The sequence below is a fragment of the Somniosus microcephalus genome, unplaced genomic scaffold (genome assembly GCF_052327205.1).
Source record: "Somniosus microcephalus isolate GS21.2 unplaced genomic scaffold, FLI_Smic_1.0 unresolved_chr5, whole genome shotgun sequence".
Classification (NCBI taxonomy): Eukaryota; Metazoa; Chordata; class Chondrichthyes; order Squaliformes; family Somniosidae; genus Somniosus; species Somniosus microcephalus.
In genome coordinates, this window is record NW_028225183.1 from 15,288,928 (window position 1) to 15,314,717 (window position 25,790).

Consider the following 25,790-nt stretch of genomic DNA (forward strand, 5'->3'; position numbering starts at 1 on the left):
ATTGCTAAGTAATATTCCAATGCAATGTTCTATTGCATTACAAATGACTACGATATTGTTAAGTGATATTCCATTGCAATGTTCTGTCATATTGCAAATGGCGATTAAATTGCAAAGCAAAATTACATTGCTTTGTGCTATTGCATAGCAAATGACTATTATATTGCAGTGATATTCCATTACAATGTTATATTTTATTAGAAATGGCTACAATATTGTTTAGTGAGATTCCATTGCAATGGCTATTGTATTGCACATGACTATTATATTGCAGTCAGATTCCATTGCAAGTGCAGAATCCACTCCAACGCACAATTATATTGCAAATGGATATTCAATTGAAATGTTCTATGCAATTGCAAATGACTATTATATTGCAAAGAGATATTCCATTGCAATTTCCTATTGCATGGCATGACTATTATCTTGCAAAGTGATGTTACATTGCAATTTTCTATTACATTGAAAATCACTGTTATATTAAAAAGTGATGTTCCATTGTAATGTCCAGTTGTTATGTTGCATTACAAATGATGATTATATATCAAAGCAAAATTCCAGTGCAATGTTCTATTGCATTGCAAATGACTATGATATTGCTAAGTGATATTGCATTGAATCGTTCTATTGCATTTCCAATGACAGTTATATTACAAACTGATATTCCATTGCAATGTTCTATTGCACTTCAAATGACTATTGTATTGCAAAGTGATATTCCATTGCAATGTGCTATTGCATTGCATATTAATATTTTATTTTAAAGTGAGATTCCATTGCAATGTTCTATTGCATTGGAAATGACGATTACATTGTAAAGTGATATTACATTGCAATGTGCTATTGCTTGCAAATGACGATTATATTGCAAAACTATATTCCATTGCAATGTGCTATTGAATAGTGAATTACTTTTGTATTGCAAAGTGATATTCCATTGCAATGTTCTATTGCATTGCAAATGATGATTATATTTCAAAGTAATATTCAATTGCAACATGCTATTGATTTGCAAATGAAGATTATATTGCAAAGTGATATTCCATTGCAATCTTCCATTGCATTGCAAATGAGGGTTATATTGCTAAGTGATACTCCATTGCAATGTTCTATTTCATTACAAATGACAACGATATTGTTAAGTGATGTTCCATTGCAATATTCTATTATATTGCAAATGACGATTAAATTGCAAAGCGATATTCCGTTGCTAAGTGCAATTGCATTGCAAATGACTATTATATTGCAAAGTAATTTTCCATTGCAAAGTTCCATTGCATTGCAAATGACGTTTATATTGCTGAGTGATATTCCACTGCAATGTTCTATTGCATTACAAATGACTACGCTATTGTTTAGTGAGATTCCATTGCAATGGCTATTGCAGTCAGAGTTCTTTGCAAGTGCAGAATCCACTGCAAAGCACAATTATATTGCAAATGGATATTCAATTGAAATGTTCTATTCAATTGCAAATGACTATTATATTGCAAAGAGATTTTCCATTTCAATTTCCTATTGCATGGCATGACTATTATCTTGCAAAGTTATTTGACATTGCAATTTTCTATTACATTGAAAACCACTGTTATATTAAAAAGTGACGTTTCCTTGTAATGTCCAATTGTTCTTTTGCATTGCTAATGATGATTATATTTCAAAGCAAAATTCCAGTGCAATGTTCTATTGCATTGCCAATGACTATGCTATTGCTAAGCGATATTCCATTGAATTGTTCTGTTGCATTTCTAATGACAGTTATATTACAAAATTATATTCCATTGCAGTGTTCTATTGCACTGCAAATGACTATTGTATTGCAAAGTGATATTCCATTGCAATCTGCTATTGCATTGCAAATTAATATTATATTTTAAAGTGAGATTCCATTGCAATGTTTTATTGCATTGCAAATGATGATTACATTGCAAAGTGATATTACATTGCAAATTGCTATTGCATTGCAAATGACGATTATATTTCAAATTAATATTCAATTGCAATGGGCTATTGCATTGCAAATGACGATAATATTGCAAATTGATATTCCATTGCAATGTTCCATTGCATTGCAAATGAGGTTTATATTGTTAAGTGATACTCCATTGCAATATTCTATTTCATTACAAATGACGATTAAATTGCAAAGCGATATGCCATTGCTATGTGCTATTAATTTGCAAATGACTATTGTATTGCGAAGTCAGATTCGATTGCAAGTGCAGATTCCACTCCAAAACACCATTATATTGCAAATGAATATTCAATTGCAATGTTCTATTGAAATGCAAATGACTATTATATTGCAAAGAGATATTCCATTGCAATGTCGTATTGCATTGCATGACTATTATCTTGCAAAGTGATATTGCATTGCAATTTTCTAGTACATTGAAAATGACTTATATTAAAAAGTGAGATTACATTGCAATGTTCTATTGCATTGCAAATGATGATTATATTCCAAAATGATATTCCATTGCAATGTGCTATTGAATTTCAAATGATTATTCTATTGCCAAGAGATATTCCATTGCAATATTCTATTGCATTGCAACTGACTATTATATTGCAAAGTGATATTCCATTGCAATGTGGTATTGCATTGCAAATGACTATTATATTGCAAAGTGATATTCCATTGCAATATTCTATTGCATTGCAAATGACTGCGATATTGTTAATTGATATTTCATTGCAACGTTCTATTGCATTGCAAATGTTGATTATATTTCAAAGTGATATTCAACTGCAATGTTCCATTGCATTGCAAATAACTATTATATTGCAAAGTGATATTCCATTGCAATGTTCCATTGCATTGCAAGCGACTATTACATTACAAAATGATATTAGATTGCAATGAGCTATTGCACCTCAAAGGACTATTATATTACAAAGTGACATTCCATTGCAATGAGCAATTGAATTGGAAATGACTATTACATTGCAAAGTCTGATTCCATTGCAAAGGAAGTTTCTGCAACAAAGCACTTTTATATTGCAATGTGATATTCCATTGCAATGTGCTATTGTATTGCGAATGACGATTAAGTTGCAAAGTTATATTCCATTTCAATGTGCTATTGCATTGCAAATCACTTTTATTTGAAAGAATATTTTAAGAGGTCATTTTGATTGAGGAGGATTCTTGTGATGATTTTCCCTGTGGCAGACAGCAGCCAAACTCCTATGTTATTACCGCAATCGGACTTGTCACCTTTCTTGAAGAAGGTTATGATTATGGCGTTGGATTGCAGGATGGTATCAGGTAGCAAATAAATTTGAACTATGTCTGTCTTTCTCTGTCTTTACCTCTCTTTGTCTGTTTCTGTTGCTATTGGTGTCTCTCTCCATGTAGAACAATGTCTCTGTCTGTCTGTATCTGTCTACCTGTCTCGTTCTCTGTCTCTCTGTCTCTGTCTGTCTGTGTTTCGCTATCTGCATCTGTCTGTCAGACTGAGGCTTGTCTGTCTGACTCTGTCTATCTCCCTGTCTGTATGCCTCTTTGTCTGCATCTGTCACTTTGACTGTCTCTTTCTCTGTGTATGTCGATCAATCTCTCTCTGATTGCCTGGGTCTCTGGCTCTCGGTTTCTATGGATATCTCTCTCACTGTCTGGTTTATCTATCTTTCTGTCTCTCTATCTCTGGTTCTCACGCTCTGTTGTCCCTCTCAGTCCGTGTCTGGCACTGCCTGTCTGATTGTCTCTGCATATCTGTCCCTGTCTGTATGTCCATGTCTGTGTGTCTGTTTCTGTTGGACTGTCGATGTCCATCTGTGTCTCTGTCACTGTCTGTCTATGTTCTTGTCTGAATGTGTATCTGTCTGCCTGTGTGTGTCTTTGTGTTTGATTCTCTGTCTGTGTCTGTCTGTCTCTGTCCCTCTCTCTGGCTGTGTCTGTCTTTGCCATTCACTATATCAGTTTCAGCTGCTGTCTTTGTCTGCTGTATGCCTGTCTCAGTCTGTTTGCTTGTCTCTCTGTCTCTCTGTCCGGCCCTGTCATTCTTTGTCTCACTTCTATTTCTGTCAGTTGATGTTGCTGTCTGTGTTTCAGTACGTCTGCATCCATTTCTCTTTCTGCCTGTCTTTCTCCATCTATTTCATTCTCTTTGTCTACCTCTGTCTGGCTCTGTCAACCTGAGTCTATTCCTCTGTCTGTCTGTCTGTGCTCTGCCTGTCTGTTTCTGTCTGTCTCTGTCTATTGGTCTGTCTTGGTATGTCAATTTACATATCTCTGCCTATGTCTCTCTGTCTGGCTCTGCCTGTCTTTCTGTCTCTCTCTGTCTCTCCTTGTTGTTGTCTCTCTGTCTCAGTCTGTCTATATCCCTGTCTGACTCTTTCTCTGTCTGCCTGTTTCTCTGTCCACATACTTCTCTCTGACTATCGTTCTCTCTCTGTCCATCTGTGTCTCTTTTTCTGTCTGTCTGTCACATTCTGGCTATGTTTCTCTGTCTCTGTCTGTTCTCTCTCTCTCTCTCTCTGTCAGTTTCTGTCGCAGTCTCTGTCTCTGCCCGTCTGTGTCCCTAGCTCTGTCATTCTGTCTCTACCTGCCTGTTTCTTTCCCCTGCCTACCTCTGTCTGTTTCTTTGTCTCGTTCCGTCTCTTTCTCTGTCTCTGTCTGTCCCTCTGTTTCTCTCTGTCTGTCTGTATCTTTTCACCCATCTCTCTCTCTCTTAATCTCTCTCTCTCTCTCTCTCTCTCTCTGGTGTTTCTCCCTCTGTTGTGTCTGTTAGTCTGAGTCTGTCCCTGCTTGTCCTTCTATCTCTGCATATCTGTCCCTGGTCTGTCACTGTACATCGTTGTCTCTGTTTGTCTATCTCCCTCTGTCTGTTTCTTGCTGTTGCTGTCTTTCTGGCTCTTTCTGCCTTTGTCTTTCACGCTGGCAGTTTATGTCAGTGCGTTTGTCTGCAGCCTGCCTGTCACATTATGTCTGTCTCTGACTGTCTCTATTTCTGTTTGTATCTGTCTTCCTCTCTCCCGTTTTCTCTGTCTTTCTCTCTCTCTCTCTCTTTCTGACATTTGGGGTTACTGTCTGTTTTCCGTCCATCTGCGCCCCTCTCTCTGTCTGACTGTCTCTTTCTCTGTGTTTAACTCTGTCTGGCTCTGTCAGTCTGAGTATATTCCTCTTTCTGCCTCTCTATCTCTGTCTGTCTCTGTCTTTCTGTGTCTCTGTGTTCCTGTCTCTCTCTATGTATCTGTCTCTCTGCCTATGTCCATCTGACTATCTCAGTCTGTCTGCCACTGTCTGTCTGTATCTCTCACTTTGTTTGTCTCTGTCTGTCTCTATCTCTCTACCAGTCTCTGTCTGTTACTTTTTAACTCTCTCTTTATGTCTGTCCGGGTCTCTGTTTGTGTCTCTCCCTCTGTCTCTGCATATCTCTCTCTGTCGCTGTTTCTGTATGTCCATCTTTCTCCCTTTCTGTCTGTGGTAAACCACTGTTATACCTGTCTGCATGTGTATGTGTATTCCACTAGGTACAGGCTGACTCCTCCCACTATTCCCGGTATATAAGTGACTACCTCCCAGTCCCTAAGTATTCTGGATGGGTCGACCACTCGAGACAAGACCTTCATTCTTTAGTTAATAAAAGCTTGGTTGTTACTCGCTTAACCTCAGTCTTTTGAGTAATTGATGGCGCATCAATTTTATTAACTAAATTTTTTATAATGGAGAAGATCCTCACACCAGCATGCCTGGACCTGGACAGTCGGGAAGCGGACGCTTCCACGAAGTTTGCTCACTGGCTCATGTGCTTCGAGACATTCCTGACTGCCTCCACTGCGGTCGTAATGGATGCGGACAAACTGTCTGTCCTGAACTCCAAGGTGAACCACCGAGTGTACTCAGTCAACCGGGACGCGACTTCGTACACAGCCGCCCTCCAGCTCCTCAAGACCCAGTACACACGCCCTGTGAACGAAGTATATGCCAGGCACCTTCTGGGGAGTCGCAAGCAACAACCTGGGGAATCGACTGAGGAATACCTCCAAGCACTGTCCGTGCTTGGCCGGGCCTGTGGGTGTAAGGCGGTAACGCCCGCTAAGTACACGGAGGAACTGATCCGGGATGCCTTCGTAGCGGGCCACAGGTCCAACTACACCCGACAGCGACTGCTGGAGCAGAGTGACCTCACCCTCGAAAAAGCCTCCGAAATCGCACTAACGCTGGGTGCAGCCTACCGGGGCATGGAAGCCTACTCCTCTGCACCGTGGATGCCGCAGGGAACGACAACCTGGGACACGGTAGGACAGCCCCATAGCACCGTGCCACCCCAGCCACAGCCCAACAACGGCCCAACTACCGCAGCAGTGTCCCAAAGCCAGACAGCAGTATCCCAAGGCCAGAAATGCTACTTCTGTGGCCAGGCCAAACACCCCAGAGCGAGCTGCCTGGCGAAGAATGCGACCTGCTCGGGCTGCGGGGAAAAGGGACACTACGCCAGCGTCTGCAAGGCCAAAGCCACCCCGAATGCCAGCAGTGCCACGTGTGGGCCGTGTGAGCCACCATCTTGGGCCCCCAACAGCGCCACTTGTGGGCCGTGCGGGCCACCATCTTGGGCCTCCCCAGCCATGTGCGAACCACCACAGCAGCAGCCATCTTGGATGACTCCAGCCACATGGGAATCATGGACGCCGCCATCTTGGACACCAGCCGGGACGCAGCAGACGCCAACCCCCCCCATCTGATACCTGCAGCGACACACCGACCCCTACGCTGGCCTCTGTTACGCTGGACCAAACGAGACCGCACCAACTAGCTCGGTCCAAAATGGACGTTAAGATAAACGGCCATGCAATAAACTGCCTTTTTGACTCCGGGAGCACAGAGAGCTTCATCCACCCTGACACGGTGCGGCGTTGCTCTCTCCCAGTCCTGCCTGCGCACCAGCGGAATTCTATGGCCTCCGAGTCCCAGTCAGCGGACATTGGCGGCTACTGTGTGGTGACACAAGTAGTAGATGGGACTGTGTTCAATAATTTTAAACTCCTGGTCCTGCCCGACCTCTGCGCTGCCGTCCTACTGGGGTTGGATTTCCAGTGCCACCTCAAAAGCGTTACGCTGGTGTACGGTGGCCCCCTCCCCCCACTCATAGTCCGCAGCCAGCAGCCTCCAAATTGCCCGCCACGCACCAGATGCAACCTCTCCACACTCAGAGTCCCACCCCCCCCACTGTTTGCTAACCTCACCCCCGACTGTAAGCCCATCGCCACAAAGAGCAGGCGATACAGTGCCGAGGACAGGGTTTTCATCAAAACCGAAGTGGAGCGGCTCCTGAAGGAGGGGATCATTGAGGGCAGCTCCAGCCCCTGGCGAGCCCAGGTTGTGGTCGTTAAGACCGGCGAGAAACAACGCCTGGTCATGGAATACAGCCAAACAATAAACCGCTACACCCTGCTGGACACCTACCCACTCCCCCGCATAGTTGACATGGTCAACCAGATCGCGCAGTACCGCGTCTTTTCGACCATTGACCTGAAATCAGCGTATCACCAGCTCCCCATCCGCCCTGAAGACCGCCAGTATACTGCTTTTGAGGCAAACGGCCGCCTCTATCACTTCCTTAGGGTTCCCTTCGGCGTTACCAACGGGGTCTCCGTCTTCCAAAGGGAGATGGACCGGATGGTCGATCAAAACGCGCTGCAGGCCACTTTCCCTTACCTAGACAATGTGACCATCTGCGGCCATGACTTGCAGGACCATGACGCAAACCTCAAGAAATTCCTCCGCACCGCCCAACTCCTGAACCTGACGTATAACAAGGAGAAGTGCATATTCCGCTCAGACCGCCTCGCCATCCTTGGCTGTGTTGAGGAACACGGGGTCATCGGTCCCGACCCGGAGCGGATGCGTCCCCTTATGGAACTCCCTCTGCCCCACTGCCTAAAAGCTCTGAAGAGGTGCCTAGGGTTTTTTTCCTACTACGCTCAGTGGGTCCCCTACTGTGCAGACAAAGCCCGTCCGCTGATCAAAACCACCTCTTTTCCCCTGATGGCAGAGGCCCGCTTGGCCTTCCACCGTATCAAGGAGGACATTGCCAAAGCCACCATGCATGCAGTGGACGAATCCATCCCCTTCCAGGTGGAAAGCGATGCGTCCGACTTCGCTCTGGCCGCCACCCTTAATCAGGCGGGGAGACCTGTGGCATTCTTCTCACGAACCCTCTAGGGCCCGGAGACCAGACACTCCGCGGTCGAGAAGGAAGCCCAGGCTATTGTGGAGGCTGTGCGTCATTGGAGGCACTACCTGGCCGGAAAACGATTTACCCTGCTCACTGACCAGCGTTCAGTTGCTTTTATGTTCAACAACAAGCAGAGGGGCAAAATCAAAAATGACAAGATCTTGAGGTGGAGAATCGAACTTTCCACCGACAATTACGAGATCTTGTACCGGCCCGGGAAGCTCAATGAACCCCCGGATGCTCTATCTCGTGGCACCTGCGCCAGGGCACAGATTGATAGGCTGAGGGCCCTCCACAATGACCTCTGCCACCCGGGGGTCACCAGGTTCTTCCACTTCATCAAGGCCCGCAACCTGCCTTACTCCATTGAGGAGGTCAGGACCATGACCAAGAGCTGCCAAGTCTGTGCTGAGTGCAAACTGCACTTTTATAGACCAGACAGAGCCCACCTGATAAAAGCCACTCACCCTTTCGAACGCCTGAGCATCGATTTTAAAGGGCCTCTCCCTTCCTCCGACCGCAATGTGTACTTCCTCAACATCATTGACGAGTACTCCCGTTTCCCGTTCGCTATCCCCTGACCGGACATGACCAGTGCCACGGTCATTAAATCTTTGAACAGCCTCTTCACCCTGTTCGGTTTCCCCAGCTTTATCCATAGCGACCGGGGCTCATCGTTTATGAGCGACGAACTCCGCCAGTACCTGCTCGCTAGGGGTATAGCCACAAGCAGGACCACAAGTTACAACCCAAGGGGGAACGGACAGGTGGAAAGAGAGAATGCAACAGTTTGTAAGGCCGCCCTACTAGCCTTAAAGTCTAGGGGCCTTCCGACCTCCCGCTGGCTGGAGGTGCTCCCCGATGCGCTCCACTCGATTCGGTCACTGCTCTGCACTGCCACCAATGCTACCCCTCACGAGAAAATGTTTGTCTTCCCAAGGAAGTCCACATCGGGGCATCGTTACCACCACGGCTGACGTCCCCAGGGCCGGTACTACTGAGAAGACACGTGAGGGCCAATAAAACGGACCCCCTGGTCGAGAGGGTCGGCCTCCTCCACGCCAACCCCCAGTATGCTTACATTGCGTACCCGGACGGGCGGGAGGACACAGTCTCCATACGAGACCTCGCACCCTCGGGGACCGCTGTAACCCACTACGACACAGTCTCCATACGAGACCTCGAACCCTCGGGGACCGCTGTAACCCACTACCCATTACCACCCCTCCCCATGACCCGATATCCAACCCCAGCAGCCGGCTCGCCTTGGACCGTCACCCACGAGGATTACACTCCAGGGCCCCAGCCTACACGGGACGCAACACGGGACGCGACGCCGGAAGCTCAACCACCCCTGCCGTCGCCACGTCGATCACAGCAGCAGACAAGACCTCCAGAGAGACTCCAATACACGAACTTTTAAATACACTTCACCCCGCCGGACTCATTTTTAAACAAGGGGTGAATGTGGTAAACCACTGTTATACCTGTCTGTATGTGTATGTGTATTCCACTAGGTACAGGCTGACTCCGCCCACTATTCCAGGTATATAAGTGACTACCTCCCAGTCCCTTAGTATTCTGGACGGGTCGACCACTCGAGACAAGACCTTCATTCTTTAGTTAATAAAAGCCTGGTTGTTACTCGCTTAACCTCAGTCTTTTGAGTAATTGATGGCGCATCACTGTCTGTCTGATTTTGTTCGTCGGTCCCTACTGTCTATTATGTTCCATTTGTGTCTCTGTCTGTCTTTCTGCTTCTGTCTGTTTCTCTATCTCTGTCTGCCTGAGTCTCCAATTCTCTGTCTGTCTCCATCGCTGTCTGTCTGTGTCTGCCTGTCATTGTCTGTTAATCTGTCTATCTGTGTGCCTGTCTGTGTCCCTGTTGTGTCCTCTTTTTCTCTTTCTGTATATCTCTGTATGTCTCTGCCTCTGTCTCGCTGCCTGTGTCTCTGGCTTTGTCTGTCTCTCTGTCTCTCTCTGATTTTAAGTCTCTGTCTGATTGCCTTTCACAGTCTGCCAGTCTCATTCTGCCTCATTCTCTATCAGTTTCTGTCAGATTCAGTTTGCCACTGTCTCAGTCTTTCTTTGTCTGTCCTCTCTGTCTCTCAGTCTGTCTCTTTCTGTTTGGCTGTCTCTCTCTGTCTGTCTGTCACAACCTGTCTGCTTGTCTCTGTCTGTCTCTTGCTGCGTGCCTGTCTCTGTCTGACTGCCTGTCTCAGTGAGTCTGTCTCTGATTGTCTCTTTTTCTGTCTGTCGCTTTCTCCCTCCCTCCGGCTCTATCTTTCTGTCTCTCTCGCTCTCTCTGTCGGTTTGTGTTGCTGTCTGTGTCTCTGTCCGTCTGCGTACCTCTGCCTGTCTGTTTGTCTGTCTGCCTGTCTCTTTCTATGTGTCTACCTATGGCCTTGTCATAACCAACACTGTGTTCCATCAGAGGGACAAGTACAAGACTTCATGGCTACATTCTCGCTCCAAACACTGGCATCTGCTGGACTATGCCATTGTCCGCAAGGATGTCCACATCACTCGTGCCATGACAGCAGCTGACGACTGCTGAACGGACCACCACTTAATCCACTCTGTCATCTCCATCAATATAGACCCAAAAGATGGCGGCAGCAGAAAAAATTCCGCAGGAAAATCGAAGCTGGAGCACTCAAACACCCTGCTAAGAAAGCCCGAATCAGCCTCAGTCCCACATCCAACCGGGCGACTCCCAGTGATTCAGAGAAACAGAGTGTCCACAGCACCTGGTCTGCACTCAAGGCCTCCATAATCAGCACCTGTGAAGAGACGCTCGGTCACTCTACTAGGAAACATCAAGACTGGTTCGATGAGAACACCCAGGAGATCCAGGCACTAATAAGCGGAAAGCACAAGTCATTCGAGAGCAAGAAAGCAGCTCGACAGACGCCTGAACACAACCTAAAGAACAGATGGTGTGTGGAGAAAGCGCAGGAGATCCAGCAGCTAGCCGACAACCATGACGTGAGTGGATGTTTTAGCTACCTACAGCCCAAGAACGCAAGGTCCTACCCCACTGCGGGCCAAGAATGGAGAAGTACTCATCAAGGACAGAGAGGCAGTCAGTGCCCGCTGGAAGGAGCACTTTGAAGATCTCCTTAACCAAGACTCTGTCTTCGATGTGAGTGTCCTCAACTCCATCTCAAAGCATGCTACCCGCCACCACCTCAGCACAACCCCAGCCCAGCAGGAGTTTGAAAAAGCCATCTGACAACTGAAGAACAACAAAGTCTCAGGAGCAAATGGAATCCCTGCCGAGGCACTAAAGCATGGTGCAGAAGCACTGCTGGCATGAATTCATGAACTAATATCTCTTATCTGGAAGGAGGAAAGCATGCCAGTGGATCTCTAAGGTTCCATAATCGTGACCATCTTCAAGAAAGGTGACAAGTCCGATTGCGATAATTACAGAGGAGTCTCCCTGCTGTCTGCCACAGGGAAAGTAATTGCAAGAATCCTCCCCAATCGCCTTCTCCCAGTGGCTGAAGAGCTCCTCCTAGAGTCACAATGCGGATTCTGCCCACTGAGGGACTCAATGGGCATGATCTTCACCACACATCAACTACAAGGGAAATGCAGGGAACAGCACCAACCGTGGGACATGGCCTTCTTTGATCTCACAAAGGCCTTCTACACTGTCAACTGTGAGGGCTTATTGAATGTCCTCCTCAAATTCTGCGGCTCTCAAAAGTTTTTCACCATCCTCTGCCTGCTTCAAGACGACACGCAAGCCGTGATCCTGAACAATGGTTCTACCACAGACCCAATTCAACTACGGACCCGCGTCAAAAAAAGGCTGTGTCATCGCACCAACGCTCTTCTGGATCTTCCTCGCTGCAATACTCCATCTGACTCTCAGTAAGCTCCCCACTCGAGTGCAGCTAATTTACAGAACAAATGGTAATCTCTTCAACCTCCGTTGCCTCCAGTCCAGATCCACAGTCGTTCCATCCACTGTCGTCAAATTACAGTATGCAGACGACGCTTGTGTCTGTACACACTCTGAGGTCGAACTCCAATCCATCGTCAACTCCTTCACCGAAAAGGACGAGAGACTGGGCCTTACACTAAACATCCGTAAGACATAGGTCCTCTACCAAACTGCCCCCGCCACACAGTACTGCCCCCCAGTTATCAAAATCCACGACGAGGCCTTGGACAACGTGGACCACTTTCCATTTCTCGGGAGCCTACTCTCAACAAGGGCAGCCGTCGATGACGAAGTCCAACGCTGCCTTCAGTCTGCCAGTGCAGCCGTCGATCTCTTGAGGAAGAGAGTGTTTGCAGACCAGGATCTCAAACCCGGCAACAAGCTCATGGTCTACAGAGCAGCAGGGATACGTGCACTGCTGTATACCTCAGAGACATGGACCATGTACAGCAGGCACCTCAAAGTACTGGAGACGTACCAGCAACACTGCTTCCGCAAGATCCTGCAAACCCATTGGCAGGATAGGCGCACCAACGTCAGTGTTATCACTGAGGCCAACATCTCCCGCATCGAAGCTCCGATGGACAGGCCATATCGTCTGCATGCCCGATACGAGACTCCCTAAACAAGCAGTCTACTCGGAGCTCCGACATGGCAAGTGAGCCCCATGTGGGCAGAGGATACCCATCAAGGACACACTCAAAGCCTCATTGAAAAAGTGCGGCATTACATTCAACACCTGGGAATCCCTGGCCCAAGACCGATCAAAGTGGAGGAGAAGCATCCCGGAAAGCACAAAATACCTCGAGTCTCTTCGCTGGGAGCATGCGGAAGCCAAGCACAAACATCGGAAGGAGTGCACATCAACCCAAGCACCCCACCCACCTGCCCCTACAACAACCGTCTGCCTCCCCTGTGACAGAGACTGTAGGTCCCGCATTGGACTTAGTGTTCACCTTAGAACTCATCTTTAGTGTGGAATCAAGTCATCCTCAGTCCGAGGGATTGCCTAAGAACAGAAGAGTCTACCTGTGTCTGGCTCTGTCAGTCTGAGTCTGTTTATTTTTCTGCCTCTCTATCTCTGTCTGTCACTTCTTTCTATATATCTGTCTCTGTTTCCATGTACGTCTGACTATCTCAGTCTGTCTGTCACTGCCTGCCTGCTTATGTCTCTTTTTTGTCTCTGTCACTTTGTTTGTCTCTGCCTGTCTCTATCTCTCTAGCTGTCTGTCTAAGTCTATCTCGCTGTCTGTGTCTGTCTGTCTGTGCCCCTCCATCTGTCTGTGTATATCTCTGCCTGTCTTTGTCTGTCTTTTTCTGTTCCCCTATGTGTCTGCCTGTCTGTCGGTGTCTCTGTCTTGGCCTCTCTCCTCTGTCTCTCTATATCTATATATCTCTCTGCATCTGTCTGTCTGTATCACTGCCTGTGTCTCTGGCTTTTTATGTCTCTCTGTCTCCTTCTGTTTATCTGTCTCTTTCTGATTGTCTGTCTCATTCTGCGTCGGTCTCCATCAGTCTCATTCAGTCACTTCAACAGTCTTCCGCTGCCTGTCTCTTCTGTCTGTCTCAGTCTGCCTCTGTCTTGCACAGTCTGTCTGTTTCACGTTGTCGGTCTGTTTCTGCATGTGTGTCTCTGTCTCTCCGTTCGGCACTTTCTGTCTGTTTAATGTCATTCTCTGCCTGCCTGCCTCTGTCTGGGTGGGCGAGTGTGCTGTGAGGAGGATGCCGAGAAACTACAGGATGATTTGGACAGGTTGGATGATTGGACAGAAGCATGGCAGATGCAATATAACGTGGATAAATGTGCGGTTATCTGCTTTGGTGGCAAAAACAGAAAGACAAATGATTATCTGAATGGCAATGGATTGGGAGAAGGGGAAGTGCAGCGAGACCTGGGTGTCCTAGTGCACCAGTCGCTGAAGGTAAGCATTCAGGTGCAGCAGGCGGTTAAGAAGGCAAATGGTATGTTGGCCTTCGTAGCGAGAGGGTTTGAGTACAGGAACATGGATGTCTTGCTGCAGTTGTAGAGGGCATTGGTGAGACCACATCTTGAGTATTGTGGGCAGTTTTGGTCGCCATATCTGAGGAAGGATGTTCTTGCCATGGAAGGAGTTCAGCGAAGGATCACCAGGCTGATACCTGGGATGGCAGGAATGACGTATGAGGAGATATTTGGTCGATTGGGCTTGTACTCGCTGGAGTTTAGAAGAATGAGAGGGGATCTCATTGATACTTTTAAAATTATGATAGGACTCGACAGACCAGATGCAGGAAGGTTGTTCCCGATGGTCGGGGAGTCCAGAACCAGGGGTCACATTCTAAGGATAAGGGGTAGGCCACTTAGGACAGAAATTAGGAGGAATTTCTTCAGCCAGAGAGTGGTGAACCTGTGGAATTCTCTAGCACAGAAGGCAGTAGAGGCCAATACATTAAATATATTCAAGAAGAGTTGGATAAATTTCGTAAGGCTAAAGGGATCAAGGGTTATGTGGAGCAAGCAGGGACCGGGTACTGAATTTGGATGATCAGCCATGATCGCATTGAATGGCGGAGAATGCTCGAGGGGCCGAATGGCCGACTCCTGCTCCTATCTTCTATGTTTCTATGTCTGTCTGGCACTGTCTGTCTGTCTGTCCATCCCTTTTGTGTTTCTGCGTGTGTGCATACTTGTGTGTGTCTCTGCGTGCATGTATGCGAGGCAGACAGAAGCAGGCAGACAGAGAAAGGCATAGAAACAGACAGACTGTGCCAGACACATAGCCAGAGACAGACACTCAGAAAGAGACCAACAGAGAGAAGTAGGCAGACTGTGCCTGACAGAGGCAGACTGCGAGAGGAAGTATTAAGGGGCTTGGAAGCTTTGAAAGTGGATATACCACAGGCCCGGATGAAATCCCAGGCTCTTAAGAGAAGCAAAAGAGGCAATAGCAGAGGCTCTGACCATCACTTTCCAATCCTTTCTGGCTACAGTTGCGGTGCCGGAGCACTGGAGGACTGCTAACATTGTACCTTTGTTTAAATGTGGAGAAAGGGATAGAGCGAGGAATGGTTTCCTTCCATGCTGTAAATCTCTATGATTCTATTTTTATGATACTATGTGTGCATGTCCATGTATGTGTGTGTCTCTCTCTGTCTGCGTTTTTTGTTCAGTCTCTGTCTGTCTCTGTATGTTTATTTCCATCTGCCTGCCTCTGTCTGTCTCTGTCCAATTCCAATTCCAATTCCAATTAAAATGCTTTATTGGCATGAAAGTTTACAGAGAACCATATTGCCAAAGCTTACATAGCAAAAAGGTACAGTTTTCCAACATTCTGTAGGTGTCAATCGATTTGACATTTGTTGGGTACATACAATATTACTTTTAAACAATATTAATTTTAAACAGTCTTTGTACTTCATTTGGTACGTTCAATATTAATTTTAAACAGTCTTAATTTTAAACAGTCCTCAGGTTGTCTCTCTCTCTCTCTCTCTCTCTGGCTCTGTTTGTCTATCTGTCTCCCTCTGTCTGTCCTTGTTGCTGTCTCTCTGTCTCAGTCTGGCTGTGCCCCTGTCTGTCTGTGTCTCTGTCTTTCTCTTTGTCTGACCATATATTTCGGGCTACTTGACGGACTCTTTCTGTCCATCAGTGTCTCTTTCTCTGTCCAGCACTCTCATTATGTCTATGTGCCTCTGTCTCTGTGTGTCCCTCTCTCTTTCTCTGTCAGTTTCTGTCGCTGTGTGTGCCTCTGTCTGTCTGTGTCCCTGTCTATATCATTCTGTCTCCATCTGCCTGTTTCATTCTCTACCTACCTCTGTCAGTTTCTTTGTCACTCTGTTTGTCTGTCTGTCGCTGTTTGTCTGTCTGTATCCGTCTGCCTCTCCGTCTGTGTCTCTCTGTCTGTCTCTCTGTTACTCTCTGTCTGTCTTTATCTATTCGACTATGTCTCTGTCTCTGTCTCAGTCTCTCTCCCTGGTTCTCTCCCTCTGTTGTCTCTGTCTGTCTGAGTCGGTCCATGCCTATCTCTCTGCCTCTGCATAACTGTCCCTGGCTGTCTGTCCATGTCCGTGTGCCTGTTTCTGTTGCTCTGCCACTGTACATCTGTGTCTCTGTCTGTCTATCTCCCACTGTCTGTCTCTCGCTGCTCCTCTCTACCTGGCTCTGTCTGTCTTTTTGTCTCTATCTGTTTGTCTCTTCTGCTGTCTGTCTCTGTCTGTCTATGTCCCCGTCTTAATGTTTCTCTGCCGCCTATCTATAGCTGTCTGTCAGTCTGTCCATCTGAATTCGTGTCTCTGTCTGTGTCTCTGTGTTTGTTTCTCTGTCTATGTCTGTCTGTCTCTGCCTCTATGTGGATCTGTTTTTCTCTGTCTCTCTCTTTGGCTTTGTCTGTCTTTGTCTTTTACTCTGTCATTTTCTGTCTCAGTCTGTCTGTCTCTGACTATCTATGTTTCTGACTGTCTCTGTTTATCTCTCTCCAGCTCTGTCTATCTTTGTCACTCTCTCTCTCTCTGTCAATTTCTGTTGCTGAATGAGTCACTGACCTTCCGCGTCCATTTCACTGATTCTCTGTCTGTCTGTATCTCTGTGTCTACCACTGTCTGGCTCTGTCTGTCTGAGTCTATTTCTCTTTTTGCTTCGCTATCTCTGCCTTTCTGTGTCTCTGTCTGCCGGGCTCGATGCATATATCTGTGTCTGTCCTTGTCGGTCTGACTATCTCAGTCTGTCTGTCACTGCCTGTCTGTCTCTGTCTCTTTGTTTGGCTCTGTCTGTCTCTAGCTCTCTGTCTGTCTTTTTTAATTCATTTATGAGATGCGGGCGTCGCTGGCAAGGCCAGCATTTATTGCTTAAGTAGCTGGTGGTGAGCCGCCTTCTTGAACCGCTGCAGTCCGTGTTGTGCAATTACCCTCACAGTGCTGTCCCGGAGGGAGTGGAAGGATTTTGACCCAGCGACGATGAAGGATGTGCGATATACTTCGAAGTCAGGATGGTGTGTGACTTGGAAGGGAACTTGGAAGTCGGGTGTTCCCTTGCGCCTGCTACCCTTGTCCTTCTAGATGGAAGAGGTCGCAGGTTTGGGAGGTGCTGCCGAAGATGCCTTGGCGAGTTGCTGTAGTGCATCTTGTAGATGGTACACACTGCAGCCACGGTATGCCGATGGTGTAGAGAGTGAATGTTTAAAGTGGTGGATGGGGTGCCATTCAAGCGAACTGCTTTGTCCTGGATGGTGTCGAGCTTCTTGAGTGTTTTTGGAGCTGCACTCATCCAGGCAAGTGACGAGTATTCCATCACACTCCTTATTTGTGCCTTGTAGTTGGTGGAAAGGCTTTGGGAAGTCAGCAGGTGAGACACTCGCCACACAATATGCAGCCACTGACCTGCTCTTCTTGCCACAATATTTATGTGGCTGGTCCAGTTAAGTTTTTGGTCAGTGGTGACCCCCCAGGATGTTGGTGGTGGGGGATTCGGCGATGGCAATGCTGCTGACTGTCACGATGAGGCGGGTAGACTCTCGGTTGCTGGAGATAGTCATTGCCTTGCACTTCTGTGGCGTGAATATTACCTGCCACTTATCAGCCGAAGCTTGAAATTCATCGAGGTCTTGTTGCATGTGGGCACGGACTGTTGCATTATCTGAGGAGTTAAGAAAGGCTCTGAACTCATCATCTGCAATCATCATCGAACATCTCCATTTTTATCTTATGTTGGAGGGAAGGTCATTGATGGAGCAGCTGAAGATGGTTGAGCCTAGGACACTGCCCAGAGGAACTCCTGCAGTGATGTCTTGGCCTGAGATGATTGGCCTCCATCAACCACAACCATCTTCATTTGTGCTAATTATGAATCCAGCCAGTGAATAGCTTTCCACTAATTCCCATTAATTTCAATTTTGCTAGGGCTCCTTGATGCCAAACTCGGTCAAATTCTGTCAGTCTCACCTCACCTCTGGAATTCAGCTACTTCGTGTATGTTTGGAGCAAGGCAGTAATGAGGTCTGGAGCCGAGTGGTCCTGGTGGAGTCTGAACTGAGCATTGGTGAGCAGCTTATTGCTGAGTAAGTGCCACTTGATAGCACTGTCGATGACACCTTCCATCACTTTGCCGATGGTTGAGAGTAGAATGATGGGGCGGTAATTGGCCGGATTGGATTTGTCCTGCTTTTTGTGGACATGACATATCGGGGCTGTTTTCCACATTTTCCGATTGATGCCAGTGTTGTAGCTGTACTGGAGTAGCTAGGCTAGAGTCTTGGCTAGTTTTGGAGCACAAGTCTTCAGCACGACAGCCGGGATGTTGTCAGGGCCCATACACTTTGCTGCATCCAGTGCGCTCAGCCTGTTCTTGTTATTACGTGGACTGAATCGAATTGGCTGAAGACTGGCTTCTGTGTGGCAGGACTGCAGAGCTTTGTTCTGATCCGTTGATTGTGGGATCGCTTAGGCCTGTCTATAGCACACCGTTTCCGCTGGTTAGCATGTTTACTCCACTATACCTTTCCTACTTGTTTGTGGCCAATAAAATACACCTAGTAGTGTAATGGCACCGCTATTATTTCTTAACTCTAACAAAATAGATTCTGTCCTTGTCACTTCCAGGATATCCTCTCTCTACTGTACTGTAATATTCCCCTTTATCAATACTGCCCCATCACCTCACAGATAATAGGAGCAGAAGTTGGCCATTCGGACCCTCGAGCCTGCTCCGCCATTCAATGCGATTATGGCTGATCATCCAAATTCAGTACTCTGTCCCTGCTTTCTCCCCATATCCCTTGATCCCCTTAGACTTAAGAAATATATCTAACACCTTCTTGAATATATTTAATGAATTGGCCTCAACTGTCTTCTGTGGTAGATAATTCCAAAGGTCCACCACTCTCTGGGTGAATAAATTCCTCCTCATCTCAGTCTAAAATGGCTTACCCCTTATCTTTAGATTATGACCCCTGCTTCTGGACTCCCCTGCCATCGGGAACAGCCTTCCTGCATCTAGTCTGTCTAGTCCTGTTATAATTTTATAAGATTCAATGAGATTCACTCTCTTTCTTCTAAACTCCAGCAATTATATCCCAATCGACCCATTCTCTCCTGATACGTCATTCCTGCCATCCCAGGTATCAGTCCAGTGAATCTTCGCTGCACGCCCTCCATCGCAAGAATACCCTTCCTCAGATAAGACGACCAAAAACTGCACACAATACTCAAGGTGTGGCCTCACCAAGGCCCGGTGCAACTGCATCAAGACATCCCTGCTCCTGTACTGAAACCCTCCCGCTATGAAGGCCAATACACTACTTGCCTTCCTAAATACCTGCCACACCTGCATGCTTAACTTCCGCAACTGCTGCACAAGGACACCCAGTTCTTGTTGCACTTCCCCTTTGCCCAATCTATTGCCGTTCAAATAATAATCTGCCTTCCTGTTTTTGTCACCAAAGTGCATAAACACGCCTTTATCCACATTATACTGCATCTGCCATGCATCTGCCCAGTCACCCAACCGGTCTAAATCATACTGGAGTTTCGCTGCATCATCCTCAGAGCACACACGCCCACCCAGCGTTGTGTCGTCTGCAAACTTGGAGATATTACATCTAGTTCCTTCGTCTAGATCATTAATATATATTTCGAATAACTGGTGCCATAGCACCGATCCCTGCGGTACCACACTATTCACTGCCTGCCACTCAGAAAAAGACTCGTTTATTCCAAATCTTTGCTTCCTGTCTGCCAAACAGTTCTCTATCCAAGTCAGTACCTTACCCCCATCCCATGTGCTTTAACTTTGTATGCTAATCCCTTATGCGTGACCTTATTGAAAGTCCAAATATACCCCATCCACTGGTTCTCCCTTATCTATTCTATCAGTTACACCCTCAATAAATTTCATTAGGTTAGTCAAGCATGATTTACCTTTTGTAAATCCATGTTGATTTTTCCGATCCTGTCACTGTTTTCCAAGTGCTCTGCTATTACATCTTTCACAATGGACCATATCATTTTCCCCACTACCGATGCCAGGCTTACTGGTCTATAATTCCCCCTTATCTCTCTACAATCTTTCTTAAATAGTGGGGTTACATTAGCTACCCTCCAATCCATGGGAACTGTTCCAGGTTCTATACAATTTTGGAAGATGACCATCAATGCATCTACTATTTCTAGCGCCACTTCCTTAAGTACCCTATGATGTGGATTATCAGGCCCTGGGGATTTATTGGCCTTCAATCCCGTCAATTTTCCTAACACCATTTCCCTACAAATACTGATTTCAATCAGATTCCCCCGCATCATTAGATCCTATGTTGCCCGACATCTCTGGGAGGTTATTTGTCTTCTCCTTTGTGAAGACAGAACCAAAGTATGTATTTAATTGGTCAGCCATTTCTTTGTTCCCCCTTATAAATTCCCCTGATTCTGACTGCAAGGGACCTACCCACGCTTGACTTCACTAATCTTTTTCTCTTCACATATCTATAGAATCGTTTACAGTCAGTTTTTTATGTTCCCTGCAAGCTCTCTCTCATACTCTATTGTCCCCCTCTTAATTAATCCGTTTGTCCTCCTTTGCTGAATAATAAACTACTCCCAATCCACAGGTTTGCTGCTTTTCTGGCCAATTTATATATTCTCTCCTTGGATCTTATGCTATACATAATTTCTCTTGTTAGCCACGGTTGTGTCACGTTTTTTGTTTTATTTCTATGCCAAACAGGGATGAACAAATCATGTCGTTCATCCATGCGATCTTTAACTGTTTGCCATGATTATTCACCGTCAACCCTTTAAGTAACGTTCCCCAATCCATCCTAGCCAACTCGCACCTCATACCATCGTAGTGTCCTTTATTTAAATTCAGGACCCTAGTCTCTGAGTCAACTACTTCGCTCTCCTTCTTAATGAGGAATTCTATCATATTGTGAGCGTTCCTCCACAAGGGGCTACACACAACAAGATTGCTAATTACTCCTTTCTCATTACATGACATCCAGCCTAAGATGGCCTGATCTCTAGTTGGTTCCTCGACATGTTGGTCCAGGAAACCATGCCGTATCCACTCTAGGAATTCCTCTTCCACAGTACTGTTACTAATTTGGTTAGCCCAATCTACATAGAGATTAAAGTCACCCATGATAACTGCTGTGCCCTTATTGCAAGTGTCAATAATTTCCCATTTCTTGCCACCCCCAACCTCAGCATTATTTTTTCGGGGTCTGTATACAACTCCCACTAACGTTTTGTGACATTTGGTATTTCTCAACTCTACCCATACAGATTCCACATCATCAGAGCTAATATCCTTCCTTACTATGGTGTTAATCTGCTCTTTAACCAGCAATGGTACCCCACGTGCTGTTCTATTTTGCCTGTATTTCCAGAATATTGAATACCACTGCATGTTTAATTCCCAGCCTTGGTCACCCTGGAGCCATGTCTTCGTTATCTCAATTATATCATATCCGTTATCATCTATTTGCACAACTAATTCTTCCACCTTATTACGAATGCTCCTCGCATTAAGACACAAAGCCTTCAGGCTTGCTTTTTTAACACTCTTAGCCCATCCAATATTTAGAACTGAATACCGGTTAGAGAGTGTGATGCACTCAGGGGACTCCTGCACTACCTGCCTGGTCCTGCTTGTCTGTCTGGCGCTCACCCATTCCCTCTCTGCCGGCACACTATTAAGCTGCGGTGTGGCCACCTCCTGAAACGTGCTATCCACGTAGCTGTCAGTCTCACGGATACACCGCAGTGGCGCCAGTTGCTGCTCAGTGTCCAAAACCCGGACTTCCAGCTCCTCCAGCTGACGACATCTCCTGCACATGTGGTTGTCCAGGAGACGGAAGATTACTGGTGTTACCACATGGCACAAGATGCGCACTCCACGGGAATGAGGTGCCCTGCCTCGTCTTTATTTAATAGGCCATTATTAACTTACCAGAAATAAACTCAGGACTTTCAAAAATATTTTTAGAATTTCCTTTGTTAAACTGTTCAAATAATCTGTACAATCAGTTCTTGTTTGCCGCGTAATCATCTCATGCTGTCTGCCAAGTGAGATCCCGTGAACTGTGAGTTTGTGGGAACACGAGATTACAGGACTTTGGACCAGAGAGTTAGTGGGCGGGTCTGGCTAGTAGTTTGAAGAGCTGTAATAGTTTGAGGTGCTGTATTACTTTTGGGTTCGCATTCACTTGAGATACTCTATTAGGTTGAAATGTTGTATTAGGTTGAGGTGCTGCATTAGGGTGTGGCAGACTCTGGAACAGTACCCGTGGATTGGAGGGTAGCTAATAGGTGGTAGAGAAAAAGCGGGGAATTATAGACCGGTAAGCCTGACATTGGTAGTGGGGAAAATGCTAGAGTCTATTATAAAAGATGTAATAGCAGAGCACTTGGAAAGCAGTGACAAAATCGGACCAAGTCAACATGGATTTACAAAAGGTAAATCATGCTTGACTAATCTACTGGATATTTTTGAGGATGTAACTGGTAAAATAGATAAGGGAGAAGCAGTGGATGTGGTGTATTTGGACTTTCAGAAGGCTTTCGATAAGGTCCCACATAAGAGATTAGTGTGCAAACTTAAGGCACATGGGATTGGGGGCAGGTATTGACTTGGATAGAGAACTGGTTGGCGGACAGAAAGCAAAGAGTTGGAATAAACGGGTCGTTTTCCAAGTGGCAGTCAGTGACTAGTGGTGTACCGCAAGGATCGGTCCTAGGACCCCAGCTGTTCACAATATATATTATTGATCTGGACGAGGGAATTGGATGTAATATCTCCAAATTTGCAGACGACACAAAGCCGGGTGGGAGGGTAAGCTGTGAGGAGGATGTCGTGAAACTCCAGTACGAACTGGACAGGTTGTGTGATTGGGCAGAAGCATGGCAAATGCACTATAATGTGGATAAATGTGAGGTTAACCACTTTGGTGGCAAAAACAGGAAGGCAGACTATTATTTGAACGGCAATAGATTGGGAGAAGGGGAAGTGCAAAGAGACCTGGGTGTTCTTGTGCACCAGTCGCTGAAGGTAAGCATGCAGGTGCAGCAGGCGGTTAACAAGGCAAATGGTATGTTGGCCTTCGTAGCAAGAGGGTTCGAGTACAGGAACAAGGGTGTCTTGCTACAGTTGTACAGGGCCTTCGTGAGGCCGCACCTGGAGTATTTTGTGCAGTTTTTGTCGCCTTATCTGAGGAAGGACGTGCTTGCCATGGAAGGAGTACAACGAAGATTCACCAGGCTGATACCTGGGATGGCAGGAATGACGTATGAGGAGAGATTGTGCCGATTGGGCTTATACTCACTGGAGTTTAGAAGATTGAGAGGGGATCTCATCGAAACCTATAAAAATCTGTCAGGCCTGGACAGACTAGATGCAGGAAGGATGTTTCTGATGGCCGGGGAGCCCAGAACCAGGGGTCATAGTCTAAGGATCAGGGGTCAGCCATTTAGGACTGAAATGAGGATTAATTTCTTCACCCAGAGAGTGGTGAACCTGTGGAATTCTCTGCCACAGAGGGCAGTGGAGGCCAGTTCATTAAGGCTAAGGGGGTCAAGGGATATGGGGAGAAGGCAGGGACAGGGTACTGAATTTGGATGATCAGCCATGATCTCATTGAATGGCGGAGCAGGCTCGAAGGGCCGAATGGCCTACTCCTGCTCGAATCTTGTAAGTGTCTATGTTTCTATGTATTAATATAACGTGCTGCATTATTTTAGGTAATGTATTAATTTGAGCGGCTGTAATCGATTGAGGTGCTGTGTTAGTTTGAGGGGCTGTATTAGTTTGAGGAGCTGTATTAGTTTGAGGGGCTGTATTAGTTTGAGGTACTGTATTAGTTTGTCGGTCTGTATTATTTTGAGGTACTGTATTAGTTTGAGGTACTGAATTAGTTTGAGGGTCTGTATTAGTTAAAGGGGCTGTATTAGTTTGAGGGGCTGTATTAGTTTGAGGTACTGTATAAGTTTGATGAGCTGTATTAATTTGAGGGGAAGTATGAGTTGAAGGAATTGTATTAGTTTGAGGGGCTGTAATAGATTGATGGGCTGTATTAGTTTCAGGGGCAGTATTAGTTTGAGCTATTGTATTAGTTTGAGGATCTGTATCAGTTTGCGGTACTTTGGTTTGAGGACAGCTTTAAGTTCCTCGGAGTCCACATCATGGAAGACCTCTCCCAGCAGCGCCTATATTTCCTAAGGAGGCTGAAGGGATGTAACCTGTCACCCCTGATCCTCTCTAACTTTTACCGCTGCACAATAGAGAGCATCTGATGAACTGTATCACAGTGTGGTATGGCAGCTGTAGCTACTATGACCGGAAAGCCCTGCAGCGGGTAGTCAAAACTGCCCAACGCATTAAAGGCACCCGGCTACCGACCATAGAGCACATATACCAGAAACGCTGTTTACGGCGGTCACGGACCATCATCAAAGACCCTACCCATCCCAGCCACAGTCTGTTCGCCCTCCTGCCATCTGGGAGACGCTGCAGATGTTTTCGCACCCGAATGACCAGATTTAGGAACAACTTCTTTCCCAGGGCTGTCATCCTACTGAACTCCACAAATAAACTCTAAAGTCTGCACATCTGCCAATGCACTTTAATTATGGTTATGTTTATGTTAATGTATTACAAGACAAATGAATGTTGAAATGTATAATCTTAGTATACACTCTCGGGAGCCGCAAGCCTACATTTCGTTGTACTGCACTTGTGCACTAACAATGACAATAAATTTGATTATTATTATTATAGTTTGAGGTACTGTATTAGTTCGAGTATCTGTATTATTTTGATTGGGTTTATTAGTTTGAGGGGCTGTATTAGATTGAGGTACTCTATTAGTTTGAGGGGCTGTATTAATTTTAGCGGCTTTATTCGTTTGAAGGGGTGCATTAGATTGAGTTTCTGTATTAGTTTCACAGAATCACAGAAACCCCACAGTGCAGATAGAGGCCATTTCAGCCCATCGGGCCTGCACCAACACATATCCCAGCCTATCCCCGTAACCCCACGTATTTAATCCCCCTAACACTAAGGGTCAATTTATCATAGCCAATCAACCTAACCCGCACATCTTTGGACTGTGGGAAGAAACCGAAGCAAACCCATGGAGAATGTGCAAACTCCACACAGACAGTCGCTCGAGGCCGGATTCGAACGCCGGGTCCTTGGCGCTGTGAGGCAACAGTACTAACCAGTATGCCACCGTGCTGCCCTTGAGGCGGTGTATTTGTTTGAGTGTCTTTATCAGTTTGAGGGGTGTATTAGTTGGAGGGTTTGTATTCGATTGACGTACTGTATTAGTTTTAGGGGCTGTATTAGATTGAGGTAATGAATTAATTTGATAGGCTGTATTAGTTTGAGGTGCTGTAGTTGTTTGAGGTGCTGCATTAGTTTGAGGTTCTGTATTAGTTATTGGGTCTGTATTAGTTTGAGGGTCTGTTTTAGTTTGAGGTACTTTCTTCGTTTAAGGGGCTGTATTAGTTTGAGGTAATGTATTAGTTTGAGGGGTGTATTATTTTGAGGAACTATATTAGCTTGATGGGGTGTATTAGTTTCAGGGGCTGTATTAGTTTGAAGGAGTGTATTAGTTTGGCAGACCGTTTTATTTGAGGTACAGTATTAGCTTGAGGTGCTGTATTGTTTGAAGGTCTCTATTAGG